The sequence below is a fragment of the Oncorhynchus gorbuscha genome, unplaced genomic scaffold (assembly GCF_021184085.1).
Source record: "Oncorhynchus gorbuscha isolate QuinsamMale2020 ecotype Even-year unplaced genomic scaffold, OgorEven_v1.0 Un_scaffold_1623, whole genome shotgun sequence".
In the NCBI taxonomy this organism is placed as follows: Eukaryota; Metazoa; Chordata; class Actinopteri; order Salmoniformes; family Salmonidae; genus Oncorhynchus; species Oncorhynchus gorbuscha.
In genome coordinates this window covers 94,866-118,918 of record NW_025746349.1, presented here as the reverse complement: position 1 = coordinate 118,918, position 24,053 = coordinate 94,866, and the positions used below count along the sequence as shown (strand labels likewise).

At 45.0% G+C, this 24,053-nt stretch overlaps 1 pseudogene; it reads right to left on the bottom strand.

Annotated features, from left to right (window-relative positions):
- LOC124023384 overlaps window positions 1–24,053 on the bottom strand; it is a 58,065-nt pseudogene that overhangs the window by 3,129 nt on the left and 30,883 nt on the right.

Here is a 24,053-nt window from a genome sequence, read left to right as displayed (position 1 = left end):
GCTCTACTGTTATGACCTTACTGTGGTATGAAGACCAGCTCTACTGTAATGACCTTACTGTAATGACCTTACTGTGGTATGAAGACCAGCTCTACTGTAATGACCTTACTGTGGTATGAAGACCAGCTCTACTGTAATGACCTTACTGTGGTATGAAGACCAGCTCTACTGTTATGACCTTACTGTAATGACCTTACTGTTATGACCTTACTGTGGTATGAAGACCAGCTCTACTGTAATGACCTTACTGTGGTATGAAGACCAGCTCTACTGTTATGACCTTACTGTAATGACCTTACTGTTATGACCTTACTGTGGTATGAAGACCAGCTCTACTGTTATGACCTTACTGTGGTATGAAGACCAGCTCTACTGTGATGACCTTACTGTAATGACCTTACTGTTATGACCTTACTGTGGTATGAAGACCAGCTCTACTGTTATGACCTTACTGTTATGACCTTACTGTGGTATGAAGACCAGCTCTACTGTTATGACCTTACTGTAATGACCTTACTGTGGTATGAAGACCAGCTCTACTGTGATGACCTTACTGTAATGACCTTACTGTGGTATGAAGACCAGCTCTACTGTGATGACCTTACTGTAATGACCTTACTGTGGTATGAAGACCAGCTCTACTGTAATGACCTTACTGTTATGACCTTACTGTAATGACCTTACTGTGGTATGAAGACCAGCTCTACTGTTATGACCTTACTGTGATGACCTTACTGTGGTATGAAGACCAGCTCTACTGTAATGACCTTACTGTTATGACCTTACTGTTATGACCTTACTGTGGTATGAAGACCAGCTCTACTGTTATGACCTTACTGTGGTATGAAGACCAGCTCTACTGTTATGACCTTACTGTGGTATGAAGAGCAGCTCTACTGTTATGACCTTACTGTAATGACCTTACTGTGGTATGAAGACCAGCTCTACTGTTATGACCTTACTGTGGTATGAAGACCAGCTCTACTGTTATGACCTTACTGTAATGACCTTACTGTGGTATGAAGACCAGCTCTACTGTTATAACCTTACTCTGGTATGAAGACCAGCTCTACTGTGATGACCTTACTGTGGTATGAAGACCAGCTCTACTGTGATGACCTTACTGTAATGACCTTACTGTGGTATGAAGACCAGCATGCCATTGGCTCTGATGGTGTAGATGACCGCGTCGGCCACACAGCGCTCGTCTGTCTCTGGGTCTTTGTCTCTGAAGTAGAGGCACTGAAATAGCTCTGTGGAAACCTTCTGGGCATGCTGTGCTGCCTATGGTGTCAGAGGGTAGATGTTAGAGTTCAGGGGTCAATGTCAGAAGATAACCATCCTCACAGGGGACTTTCTACAGTAAAAGACTCCACACACTTCGCTCTATGCTCCCATGTCATTTATTGAAACAACGTTGACCCTTAGGTCTTCATCACCCCCCAAGTCGTCCGTTTGGAGATGAATGAAATCTTCTCTTATCTCATTGGATCTTTATTTCCTTTTTTTAATGCTATTGTGGATGTTTGGTATTGCTACGATACTGACCCTGTTCTTGTTGTTGATTTGCTGAGCCACCTCCTCCAACTCTTTGTTACTGGCTAAGGCCTTGGCTGGCCCCGCCCCCTTCTCCTTGGCGATGGCTGCGGTGAGCAGGCGGTGGACGATCATGTCGGCATAGCGACGGATGGGAGAGGTGAAGTGGGTGTATCGGTCCAGAGCCAGACCTGAAGGATGAGACACAGAGGTAAACAAATCATCTCTGTCCAGATATAACCTGGGCCCTGACTGTCCAGATATAACCTGGGCCCTGACTGTCCAGATATAACCTGGGCCCTGACTGTCCAGATATAACCTGGGCCCTGACTGTCCAGATATAACCTGGGCCCTGACTGTCCAGATATAACCTGGACCCTGACTGTCCAGATATAACCTGGGCCCTGACTGTCCAGATATAACCTGGACCCCTGGGCCCTGACTGTCCAGATATAACCTGGACCCTGACTGTCCAGATATAACCTGGGCCCTGACTGTCCAGATATAACCTGGACCCCTGGGCCCTGACTGTCCAGATATAACCTGGACCCCTGGGCCCTGACTGTCCAGATATAACCTGGACCCTGACTGTCCAGATATAACCTGGGCCCTGACTGTCCAGATATAACCTGGACCCCTGGGCCCTGACTGTCCAGATATAACCTGGACCCTGACTGTCCAGATATAACCTGGGCCCTGACTGTCCAGATATAACCTGGACCCCTGGGCCCTGACTGTCCAGATATAACCTGGACCCCTGGGCCCTGACTGTCCAGATATAACCTGGGCCCTGACTGTCCAGATATAACCTGGACCCCTGGGCCCTGACTGTCCAGATATAACCATAGTGATAGTACTGGTCCTGAGGACATTAGTTACCATAGTGATAGTGATAGTACTGGTCCTGAGGACATTAGTTACCATAGTGATAGTACTGGTCCTGAGGACATTAGTAACCATAGTGATAGTACTGGTCCTGAGGACATTAGTAACCATAGTGATAGTACTGGTCCTGAGAACATTAGTTACCATAGTGATAGTACTGGTCCTGAGGACATTAGTTACCATAGTGATAGCACTGGTCCTGAGGACATTAGTTACCACAGTGATAGCACTGGTCCTGAGGACATTAGTTACCATAGTGATAGTGATAGTACTGGTCCTGAGGACATTAGTTACCATAGTGATAGTACTGGTCCTGAGGACATTAGTAACCATAGTGATAGTACTGGTCCTGAGGACATTAGTAACCATAGTGATAGTACTGGTCCTGAGAACATTAGTTACCATAGTGATAGTACTGGTCCTGAGGACATTAGTTACCATAGTGATAGCACTGGTCCTGAGGACATTAGTTACCATAGTGATAGCACTGGTCCTGAGGACATTAGTTACCATAGTGATAGTACTGGTCCTGAGGACATTAGTTACCATAGTGATAGTACTGGTCCTGAGGACATTAGTTACCATAGTGATAGTACTGGTCCTGAGGACATTTGTTACCATAGTGATAGTACTGGTCCTGAGGACATTAGTTACCATAGTGATAGTACTGGTCCTGAGGACATTAGTTACCATAGTGATAGCACTGGTCTTGATGACATTAGTTACCATAGTGATAGCACTGGTCTTGATGACATTAGTTACCATAGTGATAGTACTGGTCGACAGGGCAGGCTCCGGTAGAGAAGTAGAGGGCATTAGACATGGCCATGGTAGCCATCACCCTCAGCAGCCGGTTCACCAGCGGGTCCCGGGGGTCCACGGCCCGGTCCAGGGAGTCAGCCAGGGCCTTGTTTGACCTGGGACAGGGAGTCAAGGTTATGGGTTGAACTTCACTGCTATTTGTCATTTGATCTAGCCTGTACGTTTGAATTAGTTGTTCTTTTGGTTGACTGGTATGCAGACATGGGATCAAGCACATTTGTCAAATACTTGGGAGTTTTCACTTTTGGGAGTATTCCATTCGTTCCATTGCACAAGGCAAAACTACTTGAAGTGCAAGTCAATCATTTGACATATTTAATATGAGACATGTCTGGAATGTTCCACGTCTCTGTTCAAAGATGTTCCACGTCTCTCACCCCCCCCCCCTTTAAGATTTAGATGCACTATTGTAAAGTGACTGTTCCACTGGATGTCATAAGGTGAATGCACCAATTTGTAAGTCGCTCTGGATAAGAGCGTCTGCTAAATGACTTAAATGTAAATGTAAATGTAAATAATAATTCCATGCATATCGATGCATATCCATATCAATGCATATCCATCTACATATGTCATCTACAAGACCCTGCTAGGTAAAGTCCCCCCTTATCTCAGCTCGCTGGTCACCATAGCATCTCCCACCTGTAGCACACGCTCCAGCAGGTATATCTCTCTAGTCACCCCAAAACCAATTATTCCTTTGTCCGCCTCTCCTTCCAGTTCTCTGCTGCCAATGACTGGAACGAACTACAAAAATCTCTGAAACTGGAAACACTTATCTCCCTCACTAGCTTTAAGCACCAACTGTCAGAGCATCTTACAGATTACTGCACCTGTACATAGCCCACCTATAATTTAGCCCAAACAACTACCTCTTTCCCAACTGTATTTAATTTATTTATTTTGCTCCTTTGCACCCCATTATTTTTATTTCTACTTTGCACATTCTTCCATTGCAAAACTACCATTCCAGTGTTTTACTTGCTATATTGTATTTACTTTGCCACCATGGCCTTTTTTGCCTTTACCTCCCTTCTCACCTCATTTGCTCACATTGTATATAGACTTGTTTATACTGTATTATTGACTGTATGTTTGTTTTACTCCATGTGTAACTCTGTGTCGTTGTATCTGTCGAACTGCTTTTCTTTATCTTGGCCAGGTCGCAATTGTAAATGAGAACTTGTTCTCAACTTGCCTACCTGGTTAAATAAGGGTGAAATAAAAATAAATAAAGTCGGAGCGCATTTGATTTGATCGTGCTCAAAAAAAAACAAAAAAAAATCCATACCAATGCATATCCATATCCTTACATATAAATGCATATCCATATCCATATCCATATCCATATCGATGTATATCCATATCCTTACATATAAATGCATATCCATATCCATACCAATGCATATCCATATCCATACATATAAATGCATATCCATATCCATATCCATATCCATATCGATGTATATCCATATCCATACCAATGCATATCCATATCCATACCAATGCATATCCATATCCATACATATCAATGCATATCCATATCCTTACATATCAATGCATATCCATATCCTTACATATCAATGCATATCCATATCCTTACATATCAATGCATATCCATATCCATACATATCCATACATATCCATATCCATATCGATGCATATACATATCTATACATATCCATACATATCGATGCATATCCATATCCATACATACCAATGCATATCCATATCCATACATATCCATACATACCAATGCATATCCATATCCATACATACCAATGCATATCCATATCCATACATATCAATGCATATCCATATCCATACATATCGATGTATATCCATATCCATACCAATGCATATCCATATCCATACATATCAATGCATATCCATATCCTTACATATCAATGCATATCCATATCCTTACATATCAATGCATATCCATATCCATACATATCAATGCATATCCATATCCTTACATATCAATGCATATCCATATCCATATCCATATCCATACATATCGATGCATATCCATATCCATATCGATGCATATACATATCCATACATATCCATACATATCGATGCATATCCATATCCATACATACCAATGCATATCCATATCCATACATACCAATGCATATCCATATCCATACATACCAATGCATATCCATATCCATACATACCAATGCATATCCATATCCATACATACCAATGCATATCCATATCCATATATATCGATGCATATCCATATCCATACATATCCATACATATCCATACATACCAATGCATATCCATATCCATATCCATACATATCAATGCATATCCATATCCATACATATCAATGCATATCCATATCCATACATATCGATGCATATCCATATCCATCCATATCCATACATATCAATGCATATCCATATCCATACATATCAATGCATATCCATATCCATACATATCAATGCATATCCATATCCATACATATCGATGCATATCCATATCGATGCATATCCATATCCATACATATCAATGCATATCCATATCCATACATATCGATGCATATCCATATCCATATCGATGTATATCCATATCGATGTATATCCATATCCATATTGATGCATATCCATATTGATGCATATCCATATCGATGTATATCCATATCCATATTGATACATATCCATATCGATGTATATCCATATCCATATTGATACATATCCATATCGATGCATATCCATATCCATATCCATACATATCCATATCGATGCATATCCATATCGATGTATATCCATATCGATGCATATCCACATCGATGCATATCCATATCGATGCATATCCATATCGATGCATATCCACATCGATGCATATCCACATCGATGCATATCCATATCGATGCATATCCACATCGATGCATATCCATATCGATGCATATCCATATCGATGCATATCCATATCCATACACATCCATATCCATACATATCCATATCGATGCATATCCATATCCATATCCATACATATCCATATCGATGCATATCCATATCGATGCATATCCATATCGATGCATATCCATATCGATGCATATCCACATCCATATCCATACATATCCATATCCATACATATCCACATCGATGTATATCCATATCGATGCATATCCATATCCATACATATCCACATCGATGTATATCCATATCGATGCATATCCATATCGATGCATATCCATATCGATGCATATCCACATCCATATCCATACATATCCATATCCATACATATCCACATCGATGCATATCCATATCGATGCATATCCATATCGATGCATATCCATATCGATGCATATCCATATCGATGCATATCCATATCCATACATATCCATATCCATATTGATACATATCCATATCGATGCATATCCATATCCATACATATCCATATCCATATTGATACATATCCATATCGATGTATATCCATATCGATGCATATCTACATCGATGCATATCCATATCGATGCATATCCACATCGATGCATATCCATATCGATGCATATCCATATCGATGCATATCCACATCGATGCATATCCATATCGATGCATATCCATATCGATGCATATCCATATCGTTGTATATCCATATCCATGCATATCCATATCCATACATATCCATATCGATAGTTCAACGGCTTATAACATAGTTAATAGAAGTGTTATTAACACAGCTTATAACCTGTACCTGGTGTCTATGTATAGTTAAATGGCTGGTTAGTTAGTGACACCATAGTAACAGTATACCTGGTGTCTATGTATCGTTAAATGGCTGGTTAGTTAGTAACAGTAAACCTGGTGTCTATGTATAGTTAAATGGCTGGTTAGGTAGTGACACCATAGTAACAGTATACCTGGTGTCTATGTATCGTTAAATGGCTGGTTAGTTAGTGACACCATAGTAACAGTATACCTGGTGTCTATGGTGAAGCCGCGTGCCCGGGCACTGTCCTGCAGCTGGTTGAAGAATTCCTGGCGTGGGGGCGGGTGGTGGCGCAGCAAGGCCTGCTGGGGGAAACTCTCCTGGATCTTACGGGCCACCCAGTGGTTGGCATAAATCATGCACTCTGCCACCTGGAAACACACCCATCTCCATCTTGTTAGCTCGGATGTGCATTGGCTAGCTCCTTTTTTAATTTATTTTTAATTTTACCTTTATTTAACTAGGCAAGTCAGTTAAGAACAAATTCTTATTTTCAATGACGGCCTAGGAACAGTGGGTTAACTGCCTGTTCAGGGGCAGAACGACAGATTTGTACCTTGTCAGCTCGGGATTTCAACTTGCAACCTTCCGGTTAATAGCCCAACGCTCTAACCACTAGGCTACGCTGCCGCCCCTTGATAGCAATGACAAGCAGGATTCGTTGGCAAACATGCTATGGTTTCTACTTTTTCAAATAGTCAATTACAACAGTCAAACATTACAAAAACAAACATGACAACAGTCAAACATTACAACAGTCAAACATGACAACAGTCAAACATGACAACAGTCAAACATGACAACAGTCAAACATTACAACAGTCAAACATTACAACAGTCAAACATGACAACAGTCAAACATGACAACAGTCAAACATTACAACAGTCAAACATTACAACAACAAACATTACAACAGTCAAACATTACAACAGTCAAACATTACAACAGTCAAACATTACAACAACAAACATTACAACAACAAACATTACAACAACAAACATTACAACAACAAACATTACAACAGTCAAACATTACAACAGTCAAACATGACAACAGTCAAACATTACAACAGTCAAACATTACAACAGTCAAACATTACAACAACAAACATTACAACAGTCAAACATTACAACAGTCAAACATTACAACAGTCAAACATTACAACAACAAACATTACAACAGTCAAACATTACAACAACAAACATGACAACAGTCAAACATTACAACAACAAACATTACAACAGTCAAACAATTGTATGTTGTTGTTTTTTCAACATAACCTTTTTTTTGTCGCACAAGAAAACAGTGAACAGAAATATGAATTCAAACGTCTGTTGCTACAAGGTTTTGTTCCCCACCGTCTCATGGACCTCCAGTGGTTGTCTGGGCACCAGGGCTGTGATGTTCCTGTCCTCATCCAGCTGCGCCCTCACCTCTACCCCCTCCAGCTCCAACGCTCCTCCCTTGTCCCTCTGGGCACGCAGCTGTCTGGTGGACAGATTGTATGGTGCATTTATGGAAGTGTTATCTAATCATTGTTAAAGAATGATTAACAGAAACCCTCTCTAGTACCTACCTGGCCACGTGGGTGAGACAGTGATTAACAGAAACCCTCTAGTACCTACCTGGCCACGTGGGTGAGACAGTGATTAACAGAAACCCTCTCTAGTACCTACCTGGCCACGTGGGTGAGACAATTATTAACAAAAATCCTCTCTAGTACCTACCTGGCCACGTGGGTGATACAGTGATTAACAGAAACCCTCTAGTACCCACCTGGCCACGTGGGTGATACAGTGATTAACAGAGACCCTCTAGTACCTACCTGGCCACGTGGGTGAGGGTCTCCAGGGCCTGGGTGAGCTGGGCCAGCTTGGCATCCCTCTCTCCAGGTGGTAGCTGGGCTATAGAAAAAGAAGAATATAACTTTATTGACAACACAATGAAGAATTCACTTTGGCTTCACAATAAGATGAATTAAACCAGAACATAAAAACACATTTGTTCTATTCCCTCTACAGTGCACTACTTTAGACAGCCTGGAGAAGGGTAGTGCACTACTGGAGAAGGGTAGTGCACTACTTTAGACAGCCTGGAGAAGGGTAGAGCACTACTTTAGACAGCCTGGAGAAGGGTAGTGCACTACTTTAGGCAGCCTGGAGAAGGGTAGTGCACTACTTTAGGCAGCCTGGAGAAGGGTAGTGCACTACTTTAGGCAGCCTGGAGAAGGGTAGTGCACTACTTTAGGCAGCCTGGAGAAGGGTAGTGCACTACTTTAGACAGCCTGGAGAAGGGTAGTGCACTACTTTAGGCAGCCTGGAGAAGGGTAGTGCACTACTTTAGGCAGCCTGGAGAAGGGTAGTGCACTACTTTAGACTGGGACCTCTGTCTCCTCTCCATTCAGCAGTATTATAACATGATGGGACCTCTGTCTCCTCTCCAGCAGTATTATAACATGATGGGACCTCTGTCTCCTCTCCATTCAGCAGTATTATAACATGATGGGACCTCTGTCTCCTCTCCAGCAGTATTATAACATGATGGGACCTCTGTCTCCTCTCCAGCAGTATTATAACATGATGGGACCTCTGTCTCCTCTCCATTCAGCAGTATTATAACATGATGGGACCTCTGTCTCCATCTCCAGCAGTATTATAACATGATGGGACCTCTGTCTCCTCTCCAGCAGTATTATAACATGATGGGACCTCTGTCTCCTCTCCATTCAGCAGTATTATAACATGATGGGACCTCTGTCTCCTCTCCAGCAGTATTATAACATGATGGGACCTCTGTCTCCATTCAGCAGTATTATAACATGATGGGACCTCTGTCTAACATGATGGGACCTCCTCTCCATTCAGCAGTATTATAACATGATGGGACCTCTGTCTCCTCTCCAGCAGTATTATAACATGATGGGACCTCTGTCTCCTCTCCAGCAGTATTATAACATGATGGGACCTCTGTCTCCTCTCCAGCAGTATTATAACATGATGGGACCTCTGTCTCCTCTCCAGCAGTATTATAACATGATGGGACCTCTGTCTCCTCTCCAGCAGTATTATAACATGATGGGACCTCTGTCTCCTCTCCATTCAGCAGTATTATAACATGATGGGACCTCTGCCTCCATTCAGCAGTATTATAACATGATGGGACCTCTGCCTCCCTTCAGCAGTATTATAACATGATGGGACCTCTGTCTCCATTCAGCAGTATTATAACATGATGGGACCTCTGTCTCCTCTCCAGCAGTATTATAACATGATGGGACCTCTGTCTCCTCTCCATTCAGCAGTATTATAACATGATGGGACCTCTGTCTCCATTCAGCAGTATTATAACATGATGGGACCTCTGTCTCCTCTCCAGCAGTATTATAACATGATGGGACCTCTGTCTCCATTCAGCAGTATTATAACATGATGGGACCTCTGTCTCCTCTCCATTCAGCAGTATTATAACATGATGGGACCTCTGTCTCCTCTCCAGCAGTATTATAACATGATGGGACCTCTGTCTCCTCTCCATTCAGCAGTATTATAACATGATGGGACCTCTGTCTCCTCTCCATTCAGCAGTATTATAACATGATGGGACCTCTGTCTCCTCTCCAGCAGTATTATAACATGATGGGACCTCTGTTCAGCAGTATTATAACATGATGGGACCTCTGTCTCCCAGCAGTATTATAACATGATGGGACCTCTGTCTCCTCTCCATTCAGCAGTATTATAACATGATGGGACCTCTGTCTCCTCTCCATTCAGCAGTATTATAACATGATGGGACCTCTGTCTCCATTCAGCAGTATTATAACATGATGGGACCTCTGTCTCCATTCAGCAGTATTATAACATGATGGGACCTCTGTCTCCTCTCCATTCAGCAGTATTATAACATGATGGGACCTCTGTCTCCTCTCCATTCAGCAGTATTATAACATGATGGGACCTCTGTCTCCTCTCCAGCAGTATTATAACATGATGGGACCTCTGTCTCCTCTCCAGCAGTATTATAACATGATGGGACCTCTGTCTCCTCTCCATTCAGCAGTATTATAACATGATGGGACCTCTGTCTCCTCTCCAGCAGTATTATAACATGATGGGACCTCTGTCTCCATTCAGCAGTATTATAACATGATGGGACCTCTGTCTCCATTCAGCAGTATTATAACATGATGGGACCTCTGTCTCCTCTCAGCAGTATTATAACATGCAGTATTATAACATGATGGGACCTCTGTCTCCATTCAGCAGTATTATAACATGATGGGACCTCTGTCTCCTCTCCAGCAGTATTATAACATGATGGGACCTCTGTCTCCTCTCCATTCAGCAGTATTATAACATGATGGGACCTCTGTCTCCTCTCCAGCAGTATTATAACATGATGGGACCTCTGTCTCCTCTCCATTCAGCAGTATTATAACATGATGGGACCTCTGTCTCCTCTCCATTCAGCAGTATTATAACATGATGGGACCTCTGTCTCCTCTCCAGCAGTATTATAACATGATGGGACCTCTGTCTCCATTCAGCAGTATTATAACATGATGGGACCTCTGTCTCCTCTCCAGCAGTATTATAACATGATGGGACCTCTGTCTCCATTCAGCAGTATTATAACATGATGGGACCTCTGTCTCCATCCAGCAGTATTATAACATGATGGGACCTCTGTCTCCATTCAGCAGTATTATAACATGATGGGACCTCTGTCTCCATTCAGCAGTATTATAACATGATGGGACCTCTGTCTCCTCTCCATTCAGCAGTATTATAACATGATGGGACCTCTGTCTCCTCTCCAGCAGTATTATAACATGATGGGACCTCTGTCTCCTCTCCATTCAGCAGTATTATAACATGATGGGACCTCTGTCTCCTCTCCATTCAGCAGTATTATAACATGATGGGACCTCTGTCTCCTCTCCATTCAGCAGTATTATAACATGATGGGACCTCTGTCTCCTCTCCAGCAGTATTATAACATGATGGGACCTCTGTCTCCTCTCCAGCAGTATTATAACATGATGGGACCTCTGTCTCCTCTCCATTCAGCAGTATTATAACATGATGGGACCTCTGTCTCCTCTCCAGCAGTATTATAACATGATGGGACCTCTGTCTCCTCATTCAGCAGTATTATAACATGATGGGACCTCTGTCTCCTCTCCAGCAGTATTATAACATGATGGGACCTCTGTCTCCTCTCCTCCAGCAGTATTATAACATGATGGGACCTCTGTCTCCTCTCCATTCAGCAGTATTATAACATGATGGGACCTCTGTCTCCTCTCCAGCAGTATTATAACATGATGGGACCTCTGTCTCCTCTCCATTCAGCAGTATTATAACATGATGGGACCTCTGTCTCCTCTCCAGCAGTATTATAACATGATGGGACCTCTGTCTCCTCTCCATTCAGCAGTATTATAACATGATGGGACCTCTGTCTCCTCTCCATTCAGCAGTATTATAACATGATGGGACCTCTGTCTCCTCTCCAGCAGTATTATAACATGATGGGACCTCTGTCTCCTCTCCATTCAGCAGTATTATAACATGATGGGACCTCTGTCTCCTCTCCAGCAGTATTATAACATGATGGGACCTCTGTCTTCAGCAGTATTATAACATGATGGGACCTCTGTCTCCTCTCCAGCAGTATTATAACATGATGGGACCTCTGTCTCCTCTCCCAGCAGTATTATAACATGATGGGACCTCTGTCTCTGTCTCCTCCAGCAGTATTATAACATGATGGGACCTCTGTCTCCTCTCCAGCAGTATTATAACATGATGGGACCTCTGTCTCCTCTCATTCAGCAGTATTATAACATGATGGGACCTCTGTCTCCTCTCCATTCAGCAGTATTATAACATGATGGGACCTCTGTCTCCTCTCCAGCAGTATTATAACATGATGGGACCTCTGTCTCTCCAGCAGTATTATAACATGATGGGACCTCTCCATTCAGCAGTATTATAACATGATGGGACCTCTGTCTCCTCTCCATTCAGCAGTATTATAACATGATGGGACCTCTGTCTCCTCTCCAGCAGTATTATAACATGATGGGACCTCTGTCTCCTCTCCAGCAGTATTATAACATGATGGGACCTCTGTCTCCTCTCCAGCAGTATTATAACATGATGGGACCTCTGTCTCCTCTCCCAGCAGTATTATAACATGATGGGACCTCTGTCTCCTCTCCAGCAGTATTATAACATGATGGGACCTCTGTCTCCTCTTCAGCAGTATTATAACATGATCCAGCAGGGACCTCTGTCTCCTCTCCAGCAGTATTATAACATGATGGGACCTCTGTCTCCTCTCCAGCAGTATTATAACATGATGGGACCTCTGTCTCCTCTCCATTCAGCAGTATTATAACATGATGGGACCTCTGTCTCCTCTCCATTCAGCAGTATTATAACATGATGGGACCTCTGTCTCCTCTCCATTCAGCAGTATTATAACATGATGGGACCTCTGTCTCCTCTCCAGCAGTATTATAACATGATGGGACCTCTGTCTCCTCTCCAGCAGTATTATAACATGATGGGACCTCTGTCTCCTCTCCAGCAGTATTATAACATGATGGGACCTCTGTCTCCTCTCCATTCAGCAGTATTATAACATGATGGGACCTCTGTCTCCTCTCCATTCAGCAGTATTATAACATGATGGGACCTCTGTCTCCTCTCCATTATAACATGCAGTATTATAACATGATGGGACCTCTGTCTCCTCTCCATTCAGCAGTATTATAACATGATGGGACCTCTGTCTCCTCTCCATTCAGCAGTATTCTGGGACCTCTCTCCATTCAGCAGTATTATAACATGATGGGACCTCTGTCTCCTCTCCATTCAGCAGTATTATAACATGATGGGACCTCTGTCTCCTCTCATTCAGCAGTATTATAACATGATGGGACCTCTGTCTCCTCTCCAGCAGTATTATAACATGATGGGACCTCTGTCTCCTCTCCAGCAGTATTATAACATGATGGGACCTCTGTCTCCTCTCCCAGCAGTATTATAACATGATGGGACCTCTGTCTCCTCTCCAGCAGTATTATAACATGATGGGACCTCTGTCTCCAGCAGTATTATAACATGATCTCTGTCTCCTCTCCAGCAGTATTATAACATGATGGGACCTCTGTCTCCTCTCCAGCAGTATTATAACATGATGGGACCTCTGTCTCCTCTCCATTCAGCAGTATTATAACATGATGGGACCTCTGTCTCCTCTCCAGCAGTATTATAACATGATGGGACCTCTGTCTCCATTCAGCAGTATTATAACATGATGGGACCTCTGTCTCCTCTCCATTCAGCAGTATTATAACATGATGGGACCTCTGTCTCCTCTCCAGCAGTATTATAACATGATGGGACCTCTGTCTCCTCTCCAGCAGTATTATAACATGATGGGACCTCTGTCTCCTCTCCAGCAGTATTATAACATGATGGGACCTCTGTCTCCATTCAGCAGTATTATAACATGATGGGACCTCTGTCTCCTCTCCAGCAGTATTATAACATGATGGGACCTCTGTCTCCTCTCCAGCAGTATTATAACATGATGGGACCTCTGTCTCCTCTCCAGCAGTATTATAACATGATGGGACCTCTGTCTCCTCTCCAGCAGTATTATAACATGATGGGACCTCTGTCTCCCTCAGTATTATCCAGCAGTATTATAACATGATGGGACCTCTGTCTCCTCTCCATCCAGCAGTATTATAACATGATGGGACCTCTGTCTCCTCTCCATTCAGCAGTATTATAACATGATGGGACCTCTGTCTCCTCTCCATTCAGCAGTATTATAACATGATGGGACCTCTGTCTCCTCTCCACTCAGCAGTATTATAACATGATGGGACCTCTGTCTCCTCTCCAGCAGTATTATAACATGATGGGACCTCTGTCTCCTCTCCAGCAGTATTATAACATGATGGGACCTCTGTCTCCTCTCCATTCAGCAGTATTATAACATGATGGGACCTCTGTCTCCTCTCCATTCAGCAGTATTATAACATGATGGGACCTCTGTCTCCTCTCCATTCAGCAGTATTAAAACATGATGGGACCTCTGTCTCCATTCAGCAGTATTAAAACATGATGGTACCTAGTTCTGGGACCTCTGCCTCCTCTCCGTTGAGCAGAGCCTGGGCCAGTTCATAGTAAAGCTGGTAGGAGGATTGGATTAGTGTACGACCGTACCACACCTTGTTCACCGCCAGGGTCTGGGCATCCAGGTCCCACATGACGCTCATGGCATACCTGGACACACGGACACGGACAGAGGGACACGGACACGGACAGAGGGACACACGGACACGCACAGAGGGACACAGACAGAGAGACACACGGACATGCACAGAGGGACACGGACAGAGAGACACACGGACACGCACAGAGGGACACGGACAGAGAGACACACGGACACACACAGAGGGAAACACGGACAGAGGGACACACGGACAGAGGGACACACGGACAGAGAGACACACGGACAGAGGGACACACGGACACGGACAGAGGGACACGGACAGAGGGACACGGACAGAGGGAGGGACACACGGACAGAGGGAGGGACACACGGACAGAGGGAGGGACACACGGGCAGAGGGAGGGACACACGGACAGAGGGAGGGACACACGGACACGGACAGAGGGACACGGACAGAGAGACACACGGACACGCACAGAGGGAAACACGGACAGAGAGACACACACACAGAGGGACACACAAAGAGGGACACACACAGAGGAACACATGGACACACACAGAGGGACACACGGACAGAGAGACACACACAGAGGGACACACACAGAGGGACACACGGACAGAGAGATACACAAAGAGGGACACACACAGAGGAACACATGGACAGAGAGACACACACAGAGGGACACACGGACAGAGAGACACACAAAGAGGGACACACACAGAGGAACACATGGACACACGGACAGAGAGACACACACACAGAGGGACACACAAAGAGGGACACACACAGAGGGACACATGGACACACACAGAGGGACACACGGACAGAGAGACACACACAGAGGGACACACACAGAGGGACACACACAGAGGGACACACAGAGGGACACACGGACACGCACAGAGGGACACACGGACAGAGAGACACACACAGAGGGACACACACAGAGGGACACACACAGAGGGACACACACAGAGGGACACACGGACAGAGAGACACACACAGAGGGACACGGACAGAGACACACACGGACAGAGAGACACACACAGAGGGACACATGGACACACACAGAGGGACACACACAGAGGGACACACACAGAGGAACACACACAGAGGGACACACACAGAGGGACACACGGACAGAGAGACACACACAGAGGGACACGGACAGAGAGACACACGGACAGAGAGACACACACAGAGGGACACATGGACACACACAGAGGGACACACACAGAGGGACACACACAGAGGAACACACACAGAGGGACACACACAGAGGGACACACGGACAGAGAGACACACACAGAGGGACACGGACAGAGAGACACACGGACAGAGAGACACACACAGAGGGACACACACAGAGAGACACACGGACAGAGAGACACACATAGAGGGACACACACAGAGGGACACACACAGAGGGACACACGGACAGAGAGACACACACACGGACACGCACAAAGGGACACGCACAGAGAGACACACGGATCAGCTGTTAATGTACCTGTTAATTCCAACCAACGTTATGAGAGTGACCTAAGACTAAATTAATCATCCTGATGAACTTCACTGAGGTTTACAGAGCAGAGGTCAGAGGTCAGTGTGTTGTGGTGTCAGTAAGTGTTGTTCCTTCACCTGTCCACTCCTCCCAGCAGAGGTCAGAGGTCAGTGTGTTGTAGTGTTGATCTCTCACCTGTCCACCCCTCCCAGCAGATGTCAGAGGTCAGTGTGTTGTGGTGTCAGTAAGTGTTGTTCCTTCACCTGTCCACCCCTCCCAGCAGATGTCAGAAGTCAGTGTGTTGTGGTGTCAGTAAGTGTTGTTCCTTCACCTGTCCACCCCTCCCAGCAGAGGTCAGAGGTCAGTGTGTTGTAGTGTTGATCTCTCACCTGTCCACCCCTCCCAGCAGAGAGCAGAGGTCAGCACTGAGGACAGCAGGCAGCATGTCATACCTGCGGTCGGCCAGGTAGTACGTGGTGGCCCTGAGAACATGACAGAAGAGAGTTTACTGGAGCTAACACAGTCCCCAGCAGGGGGCGACTGACCCCACAACATCAGACCGTACTGACTGTCAGACTGGGGGAGGGAGACGGACAGGAGGGACGTGTCAGAGCTGTTGACTTTTGGGGAAGTGGGTATTCCAGGGTCACTTTAAGGGAGCAACCAGCAGGTAGCCTAGTGGTTAGAGTGTTGGACTAGTAACCAGCAGGGTAGCCTAGCGGTTAGAGCGTTGGACTAGTAACCAGCAGGATAGCCTAGTGGTTAGAGTGTTGGACTAGTAACCAGCAGGTAGCCTAGCGGTTAGAGTGTTGGACTAGTAACCAGCAGGTAGCCTAGCGGTTAGAGTGTTGGACTAGTAACCAGCAGGTAGCCTAGCGGTTAGAGCGTTGGACTAGTAACCAGCAGGTAGCCTAGCGGCTAGAGTGTTGGACTAGTAACCAGCAGGTAGCCTAGCGGTTAGAGTGTTGGGCCAGTAACCAGCAGGTAGCCTAGCGGTTAGAGTGTTGGACTAGTAACCAGCAGGTAGCCTAGCGGTTAGAGCGTTGGGCCAGTAACCAGCAGGTAGCCTAGCGGTTAGAGCGTTGGACTAGTAACCAGCAGGTAGCCTAGCGGTTAGAGTGTTGGACTAGTAACCAGCAGGTAGCCTAGCGGTTAGAGTGTTGGACCAGTAACCAGCAGGTAGCCTAGCGGTTAGAGTGTTGGACTAGTAACCAGCAGGTAGCCTAGCGGTTAGAGTGTTGGACTAGTAACCAGCAGGTAGCCTAGCGGTTAGAGTGTTGGGCCAGTAACCAGCAGGTAGCCTAGCGGTTAGAGTGTTGGACTAGTAACCAGCAGGTAGCCTAGCGGTTAGAGCGTTGGACTAGTAACCAGCAGGTAACGGTTAGAGTGTTGGACAGTAACCAGCAGGTAGCCTAGCGGTTAGAGCGTTGGACTAGTAACCAGCAGGTAGCCTAGCGGTTAGAGTGTTGGACTAGTAACCAGCAGGTAGCCTAGCGGTTAGAGCGTTGGACTAGTAACCAGCAGGTAGCCTAGCGGTTAGAGTGTTGGACTAGTAACCAGCAGGTAGCCTAGCGGTTAGAGTGTTGGACTAGTAACCAGCAGGTAGCCTAGCGGTTAGAGTGTTGAACTAGTAACCAGCAGGTAGCCTAGCGGTTAGAGCGTTGGACTAGTAACCAGCAGGTAGTCTAGCGGTTAGAGCGTTGGACTAGTAACCAGCAGGTAGCCTAGCGGTTAGAGCGTTGGACTAGTAACCAGCAGGTAGTCTAGCGGTTAGAGCGTTGGACTAGTAACCAGCAGGTAGTCTAACGGTTAGAGCGTTGGACTAGTAACCAGCAGGTAGTCCAGCAGTTAGAGCGTTAGACTAGTAACCGAAAGGTTGCAAGTTTAAACCCCAGAGCTGACAAGGTACAAATCTGTTGTTCTGCCCCTGAACAGGCAGTTAACCCACTGTTTCTAGGCCGTCATTGAAAATAAGAATTTGTTCTTAACTGACTTGCCTAGTTAGATAAAGGTTAAATAAAAATGATTCACCAAATGATATTTTGAAAGAGGAAGCAAAATATTTTAAGCATATGTTTTCTTTTCAGTCTCCTCCATTTCCACTGAATGATGTGAACTGTAAGGATTTATTTCCTAATAATAATAATAATAATAATAATGTCAAATGAACACATTTACAGAAAGACCTGTGTGAAGGCCAACTTACAGAAGAGGAACATTTTGAGGCAATAAAATATTTTCAGTCTGGAAAAACACCAGGGCTTGATGGTAAAACACCAGGGCTTGATGGTAAAATACCAGGGCTTGATGGTAAAACACCAGGGCTTGATGGTAAAACACCAGGGCTTGATGGTAAAACACCAGGGCTTGAGGGCCCCCCAATGGTGGAACAAACTCCCTCACGACGCCAGGACAGCGGAGTCAATCACCACCTTCCGGAGACACCTGAAACCCCACCTCTTTAAGGAATACCTAGGATAGGATAAGTAATCCTTCTCACCCCCCCTTTAAGATTTAGATGCACTATTGTAAAGTGACTGTTCCACTGGATGTCATAAGGTGAATGCACCAATTTGTAAGTCGCTCTGGATAAGAGCGTCTGCTAAATGACTTAAATGTAAATGTAATGTAAAACACCAGGGCTTGAGGGTAAAACACCAGGGCTTGATGGTAAAACACCAGGGCTTGATGGTAAAACACCAGGACTTGAGGGTAAAACACCAGGCCTTGATGGTAAAACACCAGGGCTTGATGGTAAAACACCAGGGCTTGATGGTAAAACACCAGGGCTTGGTGGTAAAACACCAGGGCTTGATGGTAAAACACCAGGGCTTGATGGTAAAACACCAGGGCTTGAGGGTAAAACACCAGGGCTTGATGGTAAAACACCAGGGCTTGATGGTAAAACACCAGGGCTTGATGGTAAAACACCAGGGCTTGATGGTAAAACACCAGGGCTCTTGATGGTAAAACACCAGGGCTTGATGGTAAAACACCAGGGCTTGATGGCAAAATACCAGGGCTTGATGGTAAAACACCAGGGCTTGATGGTAAAACACCAGGGCTTGATGGTAAAATACCAGGGCTTGATGGTAAAACACCAGGGCTTGATGGTAAAACACCAGGGCTTGATGGTAAAATACCAGGGCTTGATGGTAAAACACCAGGGCTTGATGGTAAACAGGGCTTGATGGTAAAACACCAGGGCTTGATGGTAAAACACCAGGGCTTGATGGTAAAATACCAGGGCTTGATGGTAAAACACCAGGGCTTGATGGTAAACAGGGCTTGATGGTAAAACACCAGGGCTTGATGGTAAAACACCAGGGCTTGGTGGTAAAACACCAGGGCTTCGATGGTAAAACACCAGGGCTTGATGGTATACCAGTAGAAGTATATCAGACCTTTTTTTGACGTACTCAAAGATCCATTATTAGCATGTTTTAATTACTCTTATACAAACGGTAGACTTTCAGGTACTCAACAAGAAGGTGTGATTTCATTACAACTAAAACAGGACCCAGGTGGTATAAAGATCCAGTCTATTTAAAACACTGGAGGCCTCTAACACTTCTATGTTGCGATGCGAGAAGCCTGGTAAAATGTATAGCACATTGAATAAAAAAGGTTTTTACCAAATATTGTTTTTTACATGGACGATATATTGGAGATAATGTACGACAATTTCTTGAAAAAATTGAACATTGAAACATCGAAGATACCAGGTCTGGTCTTCATATCAGATTTTGAAAAGGCGTTTGATAAAGTACGACGAGAGTTAATGGATTACTTAAATTTTTGGTGAATCTCTTATCCAATGGGTTAAAGTTATGTATAGCAACCCCAGATGTAAAATAGTAAATAATAGTGACTTGTCAGAAAATATAGAGCTTTTAAGAGGAGTAAAACAAGGCTGTCCGTTGTCTCCATATCTATTTATTATGGCCATTGAAATGCTAGCTATTCAAAATGGATCCAACAAGAACATCAAGGAGTTAGAAACCTAGGGGATACCAATGACTTTCTTATGTCTCAATCTGGATCCCTGTACAGTCTCAATCTGGATCCCTGTACAGTCTCAATCTGGATCCCTGTACAGTCTCATTCTGGATCCCTGTACAGTCTCATTCTGGATCCCTGTACAGTCTCAATCTGGATCCCTGTATAGTCTCATTCTGGATCCCTGTACAGTCTCAATCTGGATCGCTGTACAGTCTCATTCTGGATCCCTGTATAGTCTCATTCTGGATCCCTGTACAGTCTCATTCTGGATCCCTGTACAGTCTCAATCTGGATCCCTGTACAGTCTCATTCTGGATCCCTGTACAGTCTCAATCCCTGTACAGTCTCATTCTGGATCCCTGTAGTCTCAATCTGGATCCCTGTAGTCTCAATCTGGATCCCTGTAGTCTCAATCTGGATCCCTGTAGTCTCAATCTGGATCCCTGTACAGTCTCATTCTGGATCCCTGTACAGTCTCAATCTGGATCCCTGTAGTCTCAATCTGGATCCCTGTAGTCTCAATCTGGATCCCTGTAGTCTCAATCTGGATCCCTGTACAGTCTCATTCTGGATCCCTGTACAGTCTCAATCTGGATCCCTGTACAGTCTCAATCTGGATCGCTGTACAGTCTCATTCTGGATCCCTGTACAGTCTCAATCTGGATCCCTGTACAGTCTCAATCTGGATCCCTGTACGGTCTCATTCTGGATCCCTGTACAGTCTCAATCTGGATCCCTGTATAGTCTCATTCTGGATCCCTGTACAGTCTCAATCTGGATCGCTGTACAGTCTCATTCTGGATCCCTGTATAGTCTCATTCTGGATCCCTGTACAGTCTCATTCTGGATCCCTGTACAGTCTCAATCTGGATCCCTGTACAGTCTCATTCTGGATCCCTGTACAGTCTCAACCTGGATCCCTGTACAGTCTCAATCTGGATCCCTGTACAGTCTCATTCTGGATCCCTGTACAGTCTCAATCCCTGTACAGTCTCAATCTGGATCCCTCTCAATCTGGATCCCAGTCTCAATCTGGATCCCTGTAGTCTCAAGTGTAGTCTCATTCTGGATCCCTGTACAGTCTCAATCTGGATCCCTGTACAGTCTCAATCTGGATCCCTGTACAGTCTCAATCTGGATCCCTGTACAGTCTCATTCTGGATCCCTGTACAGTCTCAATCTGGATCCCTGTACAGTCTCAATCTGGATCCCTGTACAGTCTCATTCTGGATCCCTGTACAGTCTCATTCTGGATCCCTGTACAGTCTCATTCTGGATCTCTGTACAGTCTCAATCTGGATCCCTGTACAGTCTCAATCCCTGTACAGTCTCATTCTGGATCCCTGTAGTCTCAATCTGGATCCCTGTAGTCTCAATCTGGATCCCTGTAGTCTCAATCTGGATCCCTGTAGTCTCAATCTGGATCCCTGTACAGTCTCATTCTGGATCCCTGTACAGTCTCAATCTGGATCCCTGTACAGTCTCAATCTGGATCCCTGTACAGTCTCATTCTGGATCACTGTAGTCTCATTCTGGATCCCTGTACAGTCTCATTCTGGATCCCTGTACAGTCTCATTCTCAATCCCTGTACAGTCTCAATCTGGATCCCTGTACAGTCTCATTCTGGATCCCTGTACAGTCTCAATCTGTATCCCTGTACAGTCTCAATCCCTGTACAGTCTCAATCTGGATCCCTGTACAGTCTCAATCTGGATCCCTGTACAGTCTCATTCTGGATCCCTGTACAGTCTCAATCTGGATCCCTGTAGTCTCAATCTGGATCCCTGTACAGTCTCATTCTGGATCCCTGTACAGTCTCAATCTGGATCCCTGTACAGTCTCAATCCCTGTACAGTCTCAATCTGGATCCCTGTACAGTCTCAATCTGGATCCCTGTACAGTCTCATTCTGGATCCCTGTACAGTCTCAATCTGTATCCCTGTACAGTCTCAATCCCTGTACAGTCTCAATCTGGATCCCTGTACAGTCTCATTCTGGATCCCTGTACAGTCTCAATCCCTGTACAGTCTCATTCTGGATCCCTGTACAGTCTCAATCTGGATCCCTGTAGTCTCAATCTGGATCCCTGTAGTCTCAATCTGGATCCCTGTAGTCTCAATCTGGATCCCTGTACAGTCTCATTCTGGATCCCTGTACAGTCTCAATCTGGATCCCTGTACAGTCTCAATCTGGATCCCTGTACAGTCTCAATCTGGATCCCTGTACAGTCTCAATCCCTGTACAGTCTCAATCTGGATCCCTGTACAGTCTCAATCTGGATCCCTGTACAGTCTCATTCTGGATCCCTGTACAGTCTCAATCTGGATCCCTGTACAGTCTCAATCCCTGTACAGTCTCAATCTGGATCCCTGTACAGTCTCAATCTGGATCCCTGTACAGTCTCAATCCCTGTACAGTCTCAATCTGGATCCCTGTACAGTCTCATTCTGGATCCCTGTACAGTCTCAATCTGTATCCCTGTACAGTCTCAATCCCTGTACAGTCTCAATCTGGATCCCTGTACAGTCTCAATCTGGATCCCTGTACAGTCTCATTCTGGATCCCTGTACAGTCTCAATCTGGATCCCTGTACAGTCTCATTCTGGATCCCTGTACAGTCTCAATCTGGATCCCTGTACAGTCTCAATCTGGATCCCTGTACAGTCTCAATCTGGATCCCTGTACAGTCTCAATCTGGATCCCTGTACAGTCTCAATCTGGATCCCTGTACAGTCTCATTCTGGATCCCTGTACAGTCTCAATCTGGATCCCTGTACAGTCTCAATCTGGATCCCTGTACAGTCTCATTCTGGATCCCTGTACAGTCTCAATCTGGATCCCTGTACAGTCTCAAAGTCTCAATCTGGATCCCTGTAGTCTCAATCTGGATCCCTGTACAGTCTCAATCTGGATCCCTGTACAGTCTCAAGATCCCTGTACAGTCTCAATCTGGATCCCTGTACAGTCTCAATCTGGATCCCTGTACAGTCTCAATCCCTGGATCCCTGTACAGTCTCAATCTGGATCCCTGTACAGTCTCAATCTGGATCCCTGTACAGTCTCAATCCCTGTACAGTCTCAAATCCCTGTACAGTCTCAATCTGGATCCCTGTACAGTCTCATCTGGATCCCTGTACAGTCTCAATCCCTGTACAGTCTCAATCTGGATCCCTGTACAGTCTCAATCTGGATCCCTGTACAGTCTCAATCTGGATCCCTGTACAGTCTCATTCTGGATCCCTGTACAGTCTCAATCTGGATCCCTGTACAGTCTCAATCTGGATCCCTGTACAGTCTCATTCTGGATCCCTGTACA